This window comes from Saccopteryx leptura, chromosome 4 (genome assembly GCF_036850995.1).
Source record: "Saccopteryx leptura isolate mSacLep1 chromosome 4, mSacLep1_pri_phased_curated, whole genome shotgun sequence".
NCBI lineage: Eukaryota > Metazoa > Chordata > Mammalia > Chiroptera > Emballonuridae > Saccopteryx > Saccopteryx leptura.
The window spans coordinates 107,136,347-107,150,629 of record NC_089506.1 but is presented as its reverse complement, the minus strand read 5'-3'; the positions used below and the strand labels follow the sequence as shown (position 1 = coordinate 107,150,629).

The following is a 14,283-nucleotide window of genomic DNA, read 5'->3' as shown; positions in this document are numbered from 1 at the left end:
ATCAGGGGAGAGTCAACATTGCAGCTCAAGTCTGAAAGCAGTCTTGAGGCAGAGTTTTTTCTTCCTTGGGGAATCTCTGACTTTTTCTCTTAAGACCTTCAACTTTTTGGATGAGGCCCACCCACATTATGGGGGTAATCTCCTTATTCAAAGTCTGCTGAGTTAAATGGTTATTTCATCTAAAAAAATATATTCACAGTGATTTCTACACTGATGGTTACCAAATATCTGGATACTCTGCTAGCAAAGTTAACACATAAAATTAACCATTAGAGCTAGGAAGAGGACAGGCACATTTGGATGGGCTTTGAAGGCTAGGTGAATGGTTTGACTTTATTGAATAATCAAATGTGTATAACAGCATCTAAGGCATAGTAGGCACTCAATTTATAATTCCTTTTGTTTGTAGAAGTATTTTCTGAGAGGTGAGGGAGGGGATTAAGCGTGATTGTCTCACATGTGCCTTGACTGAAGATTGAACTGTCTCAAGCTGAGCCAGCAACCCCTTACTCAAGCTGGTGACTCTGGGCTCAAGTTGGAGACCTCAGGATTGTGTCAGCGACCCATTCGCAAGCCATTGACCCCATGCTCAAGCTTGAGACCTTGGGTTTTGAACCAGCAACCTCAGTGTTCTGGGTTGACGCTTTATTTACTGCACCACCACCAATCAGGCAAAGGAGGATTTTGAAAGTTGTTGAGTAACTGGGTAGCATGACCAAAGCAATATTTATGGAATATATTTGTGGCAAGAATGGTATGATGTATTAAAAAGGAATACGACAAGGAGAAGGAATATAAGTTAGAAGTCTATTTGGATCAGGCATGAGGGAACAGATTGATCACTTACTCTGTGTTAAGTACAAATAAATGCTCCAAATACGTTATCTCATTTAATACAATACTAATAACCACTAATGAGAAACTGAGAACCTCCCACCACCAATGACCTTGCCCAAGGTTTTATAACTAGCAAATGGTAAAGATGGGATTCAAACCCAAGCCTGTCTGATTCCAACGTATGTTGTCATTAATAAGGGTGGTAAAAAAAGATGGGGACAGATTCCAATAAAATTATGGACTTGAAAGAATTTGGCAAATAATCAAATGTCCTAGTGACAGACTGAGGACTTTGAGAAAAAATAGGGGGGTTCATATTAAAAATCAGTTTTGGAGGAGTCAAGAAATCTTTGGATTCTTTCAAGAAATATTCATTTGGCCTTGACTAGGTAGTTCAGAGCACCGTCTCAATATGCCAAGGTTGTGGGTTCTATCCCCAGTCAGGGCACAGATAAGAATCAACTAATGAATGCATAAATAAGTGGAACAACAAATCAATGTTTCTCTCTTTCTTCCTCTCTAAAATCAATCAATAAATAAAAATTTTTTAAATAAATATTTATTTAATGACATTTGTGTGGCAGGCCTTGTTTAGATACTGGGGACCTTTCAGTGAACAAAACCAACTAACATTTCTTTCCTCACACTTTCTAGTGTGGAGAGACAAAGAAATTAACAATAAATAAATGAATTGCAGTTAATGTCAAGGATAAGTGTTATGGAAAAAAACAAAGTGAGGAAGGAAATAAGGAGCATCCAGGGTGATCAAAAGAGTCCTCGCTGAGTAGTCACTCAAGACCTCAAGGAGGAGAGGGAGCAAATTATGCAGGTGTCTCGGGTAAGCATCTCAGCCAGCAGGAACAACAAGAAGAGTGAACAGCTCAGTTGGTTGGAACATCAATCTGAGACGCCAGGGTTCCAGGTTTGAACACACACAAGAGCCAACCAATAAATGTATGGATAAGTGGAATAACAAATTTCTATTTTAGTCTATCTCCAAAATCAATCAATTAAAAAAAAAAAGAGTGCACAAGTAAGAGAGAGGTGGTCAGAGGCTAATTGGGTAGGATCGTATGAATCATAAATTTGGCTTCCTTCTGAATGAGAAGCCACTGAACAGTTTTGCGCAGAGATGTGTCAGGATCTGATTTACATTTTAAAGCACCATTCTAGCTGCTGTGTTCAGAAGAGTGAAGTGGGATGAGGTGGAAGCACAGAGGCCAGAGTCAGGATGAAGGCAGAGAGAAATGGTCAGAGTCTAGATGTATTTTGAAAATAGAACAGATTTGTTGATAGTTTGAATGTGAGATGTAAGAGGGAAATGTATGAATTTTAGAATAAAATGGCAATATCTAATAACTCTTAAAAAGATTAAGACTGGAGCACAAAGGAATAGACAGTGCTGGAGATGAAAATTTGAAAAAAATTCACAATAGTGCCAGTAAGAGTCTCTGACAGGTAGGTGTGTGTGCATAATGCCAGTATACAGCTGGAGGCATAATGGAGAATATTGAAACTTAAGCAATGAAAGGTTTAGGGGGTTGGAAGAGGAACCAAAATAGACAGGGGAATGAAATAGCTGTCATCAATTCCAATTCACTAGATTTTGTACTTTGTGACTCAGTCTTTGAAAGAGAATGAATCAATGTAGTACTATTACCACTATTTTTGGAAGTCTCCTACTAATGGTGATATTACCCGTTCCATTTGTGATTAAAGCATTTGATCATTTGAATCATCACATAAGACATCTGGCAGTTGACAGAACTTTGATTTGAAAAATCGAAACGGTGATTGGTATTCTTTGATCTTTTTAGTGCCTTCTGTTTTAAACCGCTTAATTTGTACTTACAAAAAATGTGTTACATACACCTGTGATGAGCTATTCCATTCTTCCCACAGGCACTAACCTTATTCTTGTTTGTATTCTGGGTTTTTTAAATTTATAAAACTAGAATTAATTAAATGTTTACTTTTGGGCTTATAAATCCTCGATATAAGTAAAACTGCCTATCATTGGCTTATCCTTTACATGTTAAAGACTTTGATTATAGTTAAAATGAGTGTTACATATGCAAGGTCCTCTGTGTGAAAACAACAAATCCGAAATTTAGCTGCAGAGTGAGAAGTCTCCTCTTTTATAGAAAAATGTTCAGAATGTTCCCACACTATAGTGATAGGCTCCAAGCTTATAGATCCTGCAAGTGAGTGTGTTCCACAAATGTCCTCAACTTGACTGTGATTGGATTTGATTTTTTCTCACCACTGTGGAAACGTGGTGATAATTTGGTGAGACTGCCTCTGCACCCTTTCACCCTATAGAGTGTCCACCTCACACTCTTCCATTTTTACAACTTCACAAATGTTTTTCAAATTAAGAATGCTTCCTGTGCTCACTCTTAACCCATCTCCTACTGCTTTGTCTGACTACATCTAGTACTGAGAGCATGCTCACACTATGACTGTCATCATCAAAAAATACCTTTGAACATGTAATGGATTCCAGACTGAAGATTTTTAAATTTAGAAAATTCAGGTTTTAAAAAATATATTTGTACATCTCATCAATTCTAAAGAATAGAAAATGAAGGACTTGAGTGAACTTGTAATACCAATAGCCAACATTGAGAACTTACACTTTACAAGTTTTAACTTGTTTAATCCTTACAACACAATTCTATGTGGCAGGTATTACTAGTAAGTCTGTATAAAAGATGGCGCAGCTGAGTCAGAAATTATATTTGAACTCAATCTGTGTGGCTCTAGGATCAACACAGAGCCTATACATTCCTCTGCCTCCATAGTTCTTCACAGTGAACTTCAAACTTCATTTACTTGTTAATGGCTAGGTTCCTTGTGTTTGTCCAGGGTGACCGAGCCATTGGCATTTGGGCGGGATAATATATGGTTGTAAAGGATAGTCCCACAACTTTGCAGGATGTTTCTTATTTCTAGCTCCTGACACCGACTCCATCAATGAAAAACACAAAGTGCCCTCAGACATTTCCAAATGCTTCCTAGTTAAACGTCTCCAGTTCAGTGGGGTCACCAAGAGAAAAGTCTGCATAAAAATAAATACATACATTCTGTCTTCATGTATCTATCTCATAACTTTTCTAAAAGTTGCATCAGTCTTTAAAAATTTATAACTTTTTAAAACTTTTATAACTTTAAAAACACAGCTACATAACTGATAGGTAAAGAAAATAAACAGGTTATAAAAATGAGGTGATTTTTTAGATGTGTTTGCTTATTACTTGTGAATAAATACTTTTGAGCATAATGATCTTGGATAGTTTGACATTGAGTAAGATTAACTTTACTGTTTACCCACCTGCCTAGCAAACTTGTGTTTTATAGTGCAAAGATAAGCTTAAATTCAGCTTGGGCCAAATCTCAGTCATGCATCTGAAAGTCCTGACCCCCCCCCCCCTCCCGTTTGATCTGTCAAACTTCAGACCATTAGGCAAACACCTGTTGCCCTCTCACCAGTGACAATCCTTCAAGGAAACCATAACAAGTAAAAATATTTAGTAAAAGAGAAGTGAATTTTGGGGTGTTGTGTTTTCTAAGCTATGCTAGGTCACTCTACTAGACTGCAGAATTAGAGCTAAATCTCTGAAGTCATCACACAATTCAAGCACAACTTTATTTTTATTTATTTATTTTTTTAAAATTATAGTTGACATTCAGTATATTAGTTTCAGCTGTGTAGTGTAGTGATTAGATATTTATATATAACTTATGAAGTTATCCCCCCAATAAATGTACTACCCACCTGGCACCATACATATTTATTACAACATATTGACTATATTCCTTATGCTGTAATTTATATCCCATGACTTTTTTAACTATAAATTTGTACTTTTTATTCCCTTATCTTCTTTTAAAAATGTTGATTTTTATTGATTTTAGAGAGAGAGGAAGTGGCGGGGGACAATCTGTTCCTGTATCTGCTCTGACTGGAGATCAAACTGACAACCACTATGCTTTAGGATGATGCTCTAACCAACCGAGCTATCCAGCCAAAGCTCCCTGACCTTTTCCACTCACTTCCCCAGTCCTCCTCCCATCTAGCAACCATCAGTTTGTTCTATCTATAAGTTAGTTTTGATTGTTCATTTATTTTGTATTTTAGATTCCATACATAAGTAAAAAAAATGGTATGTCTTTTCTGACTTATTTCATTTAACATAATATCCTCTAGGAGGCCCATCAGTGTTCATGTTAATGGTAAGATTTTATTCTTTATTCTTTTTTATGGCTGAGAAATATTCCATTGTATATGTCTACCATATTTTCTTTATCCATCGATCAGTGGACACTTAGGTTGCTTCCATGTTTTGGCTATTGTATATAAAATGTCCTTCTTTGTCTCTTGTTATAGTCTTTGTTTTAAAGTTTATTTTGGGCCCTGGCCAGTTTGCTCAGTGGTAGAGCATCAGCCCGGCTTGTAGAAGTCCCGGGTTTGATTCCCGATCAGGGCACACAGAAAAAGCGCCCATCTGCTTGTCCACCCTTCTTCCCCTTTCTCCCCCTTTTCCCCTTCTGCAGCCTTGGCTCAATTGGAGCTAGTTGGCCCCAGGCACTGAGGATGGCTCCATGGCCTCCGCCTCAGGTGCTAAGAAAAGCTCAGTTGCTGAGCAATGTAACAATGCCCCAGACGGGCAGAGCATCACCCTCTAGTGGGCTCGCCAGGTGGATCCCTGTTGGGGCGCATGTGGGAGTCTGTCTATCTGCCTCCCTTCTTCTTACTGAATAAAAAAAAATTTATTTTGTCCGATATAAGTATTGCTACCTCAGCCGTTTTTCCATTTCCATTTGCATGAAATATCTTTTTCTATCCCTTTACTTTCAGTCTGTGTGTGTCTTTCAACCTTAAGTGGGTATCTTGTAGGCAGCATATGGGTCTTATTTTCTTCTCCATTTAGCCACCCCATGTCTTTTGATTGGAGCATTTCATCCATTTATATTTAAAGTAATTATTGATAAGTATACAGTTACTGTCATTTTATTATTCAGTTTTGTTCTCTTCTCCCTCCTCTTCCTCCTTTTCCTCTTCCCTTTTCTCTTTTTCCTCTCCTCCTTCATGTCCCTTCACATTTCTAGTAATACTGGTTTGGTGGTGATAAACTCCTTTACCTTTCTCATGTCTGGGAGCTCTTTATCTCTCCAAGTCCAATGTTAGCCTTGCTGGGTAGAATAATCTTGTAGATCCTTGCTTTTCATCATTTTGAATATTCATGCCAATCCCTTCTGGCTTGCAAAGTTTCTGTTAAGAAATCAGCTGACAATCTTATGTGAGCTTCCTTGTACAAAACTAACTCCTTTTCTCTTATTCCTTTTATGATCTTCTCTTTGTCTTTAACCTTTGGTGTTTTAATTATGATGTGTCTTAGTGTGGGTTTCTCTGTGGGTTAATCTTTTTTGGGACTCTGCATTTCCTGGACTTGTACGTTCATTTACTTTGCCAGATTAGAGAAGTTTTCAGTCATCTGTCTTCAAATAGGTTTTCAATCCTTTGCTTTCTGTGGTTCCACTATGATGCAGATGTTGGTATGCTTGATCACCTCATTTTTTTGACAGAGACAGAGTCAGAGAGAGGGACAGATAGGGACAGACAGACATCAATTCTTTGCTGTAGCTCCTTAGTTGTTCAGTGATTGCTTTCTCATATGTGCTTTGAGAGTTGGGCTACAGCAGAGCGAGTGACCTCTCAAGCCATTGACCTTGGGCTTCAAGCCAGCAACCTTTGGGCTCAAGTCAGAGACCATGAGGTCATGACTATGATCCTATGCTCAAGCCAGCAACCCTTTGCTCAAACTGGATGAGCCGGCGCTCAAGCTAGCAACCTTGGGGTTTTGAACCTGGCCTCTGTGTCCCAGTCCGATGCTCTATCCACGGTGCCACTGCCTGGTCAGGCAAACTATCAAATTTTAAAATTCTTTTTTCTTTTTACTGTTTCAATTGTGTTTTCTGCTACTTTGTAGTAGATTCTCTACTTCACCTAATTGCTATTGATTCTATCTAATGTATTCTTCATTTAAGTTATTGTATTTATTTCTGTCTGGTTGTTTCTTTATGGTGTCTATCTCTTTGTGTAAGTTCTCACTGATTTCATTTATTTTCCCCCTAAGTTCATTGCACATCCTTATAATCAGTGTTTTGAACTCTGAATCTTGTAGATTGCTTGCTTTCATTTTGCTGAGTTCTTTTTCTGGATTTTTGCCCAGTTCTTTCATTGGAGACGTTTGTTTTCTCATTTTGGCTGCTTCTCTGTACTTGTTTCTACATATTAGGTAGACCTGCTCTGTCTCCAGTGTTGGCGGGTCATCTTATATGGTGGGTGTCTGGTAGGGCCCAGTGATGCAGACTCTCTGGCCACCTGAATCAGTGCTCCAGGACATTCCTTGTGTGGGTTGTGTGTGCCCTCTTATCATAGTTGAGCCTTGATTGTTTTTGGCACATTAGTGGGTAGGATTGACTGTTGGACTGACTGGTATGAGGACTGACCATGACTACAGCAGATAAGCTGTAGTGTGGAGGGTGACCACAAGGAGTGGGATTCATTGCAGCAGAACTGTGGTATCTGCTGAGACAACCCGTCGTGTGTGCCATTTGTGCAGCTAATTGGGTGGTACTTTGGTGTGGTCTGAAGTTGGCCACTGGGTGTGTTGGTTCCGGGGCCTCTTGGGAGGAGCTCCCTTGCAGGGCCAGGTCAGCCACTGCCTGGATCTGCCTGGGCCACTTGATGGGAGCTACAAAGTGATTTGTGGTTGCTAGCTGGCTGCCTGTATTGGGCTTGGAGGCCCTGGGAAAGCTATGCTGCAAACTACTTAGCAAGAGATACAGCTGCTGCTTGTTTGCGGTTAGTGGACCTTTGGGAAATTTAGTAAAGTTTGTAGCATGGGCCAAGGCTTGCAGCTTATAAGGAACAGCCCCTGCAGGCTGGGTTTGGGGAGAGCACAGCAAGGGAACAGTGGTGCCTGCCTACTGGCTCTGTGGGGCAAGGGCTTAACAAAGGAACAATGGGGCTCGCCAACATTAATTTCATTTTTAAATGACTGCTTTGCCAACAATGTTATAACAATACCTTGAGCTATGTACTAGGAGGGAGTACATTTACTTAAGGAGGAAAAAGGGTCAATTATAAGATGTATACTGAAATAGATATGTTTAGAACTCCCCCCTCCCCTTTTTGGTTCACTTATTAAAATAGTCTACTAGCCTTAAACAAAATACTTTACAATCTTATACAATATCTTAGGCATTGTCAACAACCAGCTAACAATGTTAGGTTTCATCCTTACTCTTTTTGTCTGTTACATGTCTGTTTTGCAACATGTGGCCAGAGCTTGGACAACCTAGTGGATGAGATACCTGATCTCCTCAAGGACTTAAAATATAGGCCTTTGATTATTGAACTATTTAACGATGATGTTAAATAGAGATTTAAAATAAGAATTTTCCTTTGATAGCTGTAAAATGAGAGACAAACTTACATACTTTGATATAACAGTGTCAAAATATTATAATTACATTGTAATTCAGACAAAATGAAAGAAACTCGCAAAAATGTTTTAAGTAGTTTCCTGAAATCTGATTTATGAAATTTCCTTGAAATATTTTAAAATTTTATGTATATATGTATGTATGTATGTATTTTTAATTGAGTTTATTAGGGTGACACTGGTTAAAATTTTACAAGTTTCAGGTGTGCAATTCTACAACACATTGTCTGTACCCTGTACTATACAGATGTGTCCACCCTACAAGTCAAGTTTCTGTTCAGCTTTGAAATATTTTATATCTGAGAAAATAAGGCAGGAAAAGTAGTTCATCCATAATGAGTACACATTTTGAAAATCTGATTCATCTGGCCCTAGCCGGGTGCCAAGTGCTGGAAGCTCTGCAGGCGGTGTGCCCCTAACCAGGGCAGCCCGCTCCCTCTGGGTTTCTCCTTCCTTTTCTGTGGTCAGCATCAAAATGTTCTATCCAGTGAAATATGTTAGGAAAAACAGCCTTTCGGATTCCAGACTGGGAAGCCATCTTCCAGAGCAGAGCCCCGATGAGCCTGTTGTACTACATGAATATTACTGCAGGCTCAAGGCGCCGAGCCTGGCATACCTCAGAACAAGAAGGTGAGCAAGATGGGAATCCTGCAGCATGTCGTCTACTGCATCTGGGACCGGAAGGTCGCCCTGGACTCGCACCCCATTATTGTCAGCCTGAACTGCAGCAACCAGGCAGAGCCAGGTGTCCAGGACACCGCTGACCACCCAAAACACGAACATCAGCATCCTGTCCTTGCAGGCTTCTGAACTGCCTTCTGAATTGACATCGAATGACAGCAAGAGCAATCCAGTATTCTGTTATGTAAATGAAGTCTTTGGGTCAGAAATTACCTTTCTGACATAGCCTACTGAATGCTGTGTGTATGTGTATGTGTAAACTCTAAAGAGTTGCCTTGTACAGTGGTAGGGATGTAAATTTCTGCATACAAAGTGTAATGATTTACTTATTCATAATAAACTTTAAAGAAAGTGTAGTTGTAAACTTAGCCTTTTTATTCAATATATATCAAGTATGTTTATTGAAAAAACATCAGCCCTGGCTGGATGGCTCTGTTGGTTAGAGAGCATATCGTCCCGAAGCACAGAGGTTGTCGTTTGATCCTTGATCAGGACACATACAGATACAGCTCAATGTTCTCCTCTCTCTCTCTTTTCCTCTCTCTCTGAAACAATAAATAAAAATAAAAATGAAAAACCTAACCGTTTCCTTGAGTAAGGGTTAGGGATGGTTAGGAGGACAGGGCATTGCTAGCACTTTCCAGGCCCCTTAGTGAGGAGCAGGGTAATCTTCTTCAACTGGAATTTCTGGAGGTTTCCTGCCAGTTCAGGTGGCTCAGCCTGATCTGTGAAAGCCTGATCTATTGGATCTGAGTAGCTAATAGGTTTCATAATTGTTTATAAAAGTGAAATGGTAGTCTTTAAAAGTATGAAAGGATCATGTTGGAAGCATCAGTGAGAAAAATGAAATGCACTTTTATTTTATTTTATTTATTTATTTTTTTGTATTTTTCTGAAGTTGGAAACCAGTCAGAAAAGACTCTTGCATGCGTCAGACTGGGATCCACCGGCATGCCCACCAGGAGGCGATGCTCTGCCCAGCTGGGCGTTGCTCTGTTGCATCCAGAGCCATTCTAGCGCCTGAGGCAGAGGCCATAGACTAGAGCCATCCCCAGCGCCCGGGCCAATTTTGCTCCAATGGAGCCTTGGCTGCGGGAGGGGAAGAGAGAGACAGAGAAGAAGGAGAGGGGGAGGGGTGGAGAAGCAGATGGGCTCTTCTTCTGTGTGCCCTGGCTGGGAATTGAACCTGGGACTCCTGCATGCCAGGCCGACGCTGTACCACTGAGCCAACCGGCCAGGGCCTGAAATGCACTTTTAAATTAAAAAAATTTTATCTGCAAAAGATACAGTGGATTAAAGAGAAATGTGCATTTTACTTGTTTTCATAAGATATTAAAAACGTCTTTTCAATATTGATATTGTTAAGTCTAAACACATTCTCCTTCACAACTGAACCTTTCAGCAGTGACAGTATTGCTGATAGAATGAAAACGTTGACACGGGTAACTACAGGTAACAGCAGGATTCATGCTAAATTGAGGTTGGTGTAAAGGTTGTAAAATGAAGCTGGGAGAGGTGGAATTAGACTCAATGACATAATTTAAAGAAATACAACAATTTTCTTTTTTTGAAATACAACGATTTTCTATGAAACAAGGGTTTACTATACATGATGGGTGGGGTTATTCTAAGCTGACAGAAAATAAGCAAGAAAAGTTCAAAAGAGAAAAAACATGTACAGGCTTCCTGGTGGACCTATGTTAGTTAAAAACTGCAGTTTTAAGATAAGCATACATACATACACATAGAAAAATTAACCAGATAACTGAGTCAAGTATTTTGGTAATTACAGAGAAAAAAGATAAATCTTGCAATCAAGGAGTTTGGGTTTGAACTTTATCATTGGTTAAATTCATCAGTTAATCATTTCTTCTTATTACATTGCTTGTGTTATCTTATATTGTATTTTGAGAAACAAACCTAAACCAAAATTACATTTCACAGATTTAAAAATTAAAACCACACTATCTATTAACATCAAAGGTCACAATATTGCTACATGAAAAACTAAGAGGCTGAGTCATATTCATGGAACAATAACATGTTTAAGGCATGAAATAGAGGAATCAATCCAGACTACAGGTTCCTCTGATCTGCATTTAAATCACAGCTCCACAGCCCCTGTTTGGGACACCTAGTTTCTCTGATGTTTCCTTTCCATGTGACTCACCTTTGCTGGAGGAATAACTACTCAGAGTTGTTGTAAAGATTTAGAGCTGTCAGTATTTATAAAGTACTAAGCATAATAATTCCTAGATAGACTTTTTAAATGGCTAGATTCCCTATCTTTTAGTACACACACACACACACACACACACACACACACACACACACACACACACACATACACACACGCACACACCCTCAGTTTTATCATGGGATCCTCGGTACACTATGTATCACATGCATGAGGTAGATGTTACTTCTAGGTATTTTTATATCTATGAAGTTCTGAAAATATTTTTCATTTTTGTTTGTAAAAAATGGTTACTTTTCTTATGAAATGCATATTTGTTTTTTTCTTCTTGTTTCACAAAATCAAGTACCTTACATAAAACTTCTGTTAATGTCATTCTAGCGACTAGAAATTCTTGCATCTGAATCAGAAATCAAGTGATCCCTCAGATACATCTCTTGAAGATCTTTACTTAACAATAAATGAGTAATACAAATAAACATGTGGAAAATTTTAATGGTTCAACAAATGTTATTTTTCTAACAAGGCACCAATTTGAAGAAGCTTCAGTCATGATAAAATATATTTCAATGATAATAAAATACAATAAACAAATATTTCCCAACTTATAAAACATAGAGAAAAAGGTCATTTATATTTAAAACTTTTGATACTACACTGTACAATCATCAACTATTGACCACTGTCCAAATGATAATCTGGTTCAACAAATAATTTTTGAAAAGTTGCCATACTAATATTTTAATGTCAAATAAAATTTTAGTAAAATTTTGTTTTTCTGGTAAAATTATTTGATTACCATGTTGAATTCTTTACATCAATTAAAACACTCTATAACTACTATGGAAGAAATTTGAAGATCACCACTAGGTTTATTTTTTTCTAATAAAATAAGAGCTGCGTGTTTTTTAGCCTCTACCAGGTACCAAGCACACGCTAGGCAATGCACATACATTCCTCTCGGTCTTGGTAACAGGTGAACAACCATGAGATTGCTGGTTGTCCTCCCAACACATAGTGCAGCCACTTTGCAGAGAAGAGTGACTATGTGACATAGTTGGCCAAGAGAAATTATTGAGTGGTTCCAGAAAATCTCTTTTTAAAGGAAGACCAGCTCAGCTGACATGCTTTCTTTCCTCCTTCGTATTACTTCTACCAAAGCAAACTGCAATACTGGAGGTAAAATAGCAAATTACCAGTTGACATGCACACAATAAGATAGGCTGAACAAGAAAACAGAGAAAGCCTCAAGTTTATAATGATGTTATAAAACTTAGAATGGACAAATAGGGCCTGCCTGGACTGCCTGCCACCAACGTAAGTGATAAAAAAAAAAACAAAACATTGTTTTTCAGGTTTCTTATTCAGGATGAATACAACTATCAACTGTTCACCTGCAAAGAAAGTGTTGACTTCTCAGTTATAGTCTGAGAGGAGGCAACCCAAGTGGTAGAAAATAGAACAATTTGATACATAGGTATCAGAATCATTAACATCTGACTTAAAAGTGCTTTGAGAACCTTCAATTAGAAGTGTTAATAATGTTAGAGGTTATTAAACATTTCCCTCAATTTTATTTCAATAAATTTTCTCTTTGGACAAGTGTCTTTAACCCTAGCTCTCAGTTTACTTATTTTTAATACAAGAGAATTAAAAGCACTAGGTTATTTCTAAGGTTCTTTACAGAGAGAACTATTAAAATGTACATATTGGCCTATGTACAACAAAGGCCAACAGGTACAGGTGAAACAACAACCTGACCCAAAAATGCTTTATTCCTGGTAATCTTATGAAGACCACCACAGAGCCACAAATGTACACAATACAAAATTTAATACATAAAAGTCCTATTATCCCTGAGACTCAGAGGAACAGTTAAACAGACATGTAGTGTCATACTCTGTATTGAGGTTCACATGAACGTGCTGATTGGAGTCACTAAAAGATTATAAACTCTAGTCTGAATCTTGTTTTTCTTGACAGATGGTGCCTTTTTTGTAGAAAGTATAAACAAAAGTGCTATACATGTACATTACAGGGTATAGTATAGTAAAAAGCTCCCTTATCCAACACTGGTAAAGTGATTGGTGGATTGAAGAAGTAAATTAAAGCAAAGAAATTTTTTAAATGATGCTGCATGCCTTAAACATTTTATTTTAACTTGAACTACAAGTGTATTTTATGTCAATCTTTTGAAAATTAAAATACTTGTAGATTTTTACTTTTTCTAGGCTTTTGCAGTTTTCTTGTTTTACCTAATTTGACAGCAAATTTTTTAGTGACTTTTGTTTCACATTCCACTGCTTTACATAATATTTAATTAAAAACTAGAATAAGTTCAACTGGTAGAAAGGAGTTTTGAGGAAAATGCAACTGACTCTACAAGCATGGAACTTGCAGTGGGAGTAGAAGTTCATAATTAAATCAGAGAGAATTTTACTAGTTTTGAGTATTTACCAAGCTGTGGGAATGTTTTAATGAGAGAACGAGAAACATCAATTCATCTGGTGAATTAAGCGTACGTCATGGGAGCTCCTATGTGCCTATCATCAATGATAGATATTGCATAATCACGTTAAGCTATTTTATTTGTTGTTTTAGAACACAGGTCTGTGGAGATTAGTGAATTGAACATTAAAATGATCTTCTCATTAAAATCCTAGAGCTCTCATCCTGTTATCCTTCCTATCTGGTTTTTATGAACAAATTCCCTCCTTATATTTTGCTGATTGCCTGTCTCCCTGTCATTTTCTTCTGTGACTGAGTCTCTGACTTGTTTCATGCCAGGTATTCTTGTTTCTATAGTCTTTTCAGGGAATGGAGTCTTTAGCTTAAATGTTTATTAGAAGATTAAATAATTATGGGAAGTTCTAACAGAGTGCCTGGCATAAGCAGGCAATAAAATGTTTGTTTTTGGCCCTGGCCGGTCGGCTCAGTGGTAGAGCGTCAGCCTGGCGTGCAGGAGTCCCGGGTTCGATTCCCAGCCAGGGCACACAGGAGAGGCGCCCATCTGCTTCTCCACCCGTCCCCCTCTCCTTCCTCTCTGTCTCTCTC

At 38.2% G+C, this 14,283-nt stretch overlaps 1 pseudogene; it reads left to right on the top strand.

The window, feature by feature from the left end:
* LOC136404214 (DNA-binding protein inhibitor ID-2 pseudogene) overlaps positions 1-14,283 on the top strand; it is a 51,104-nt pseudogene that overhangs the window by 19,025 nt on the left and 17,796 nt on the right.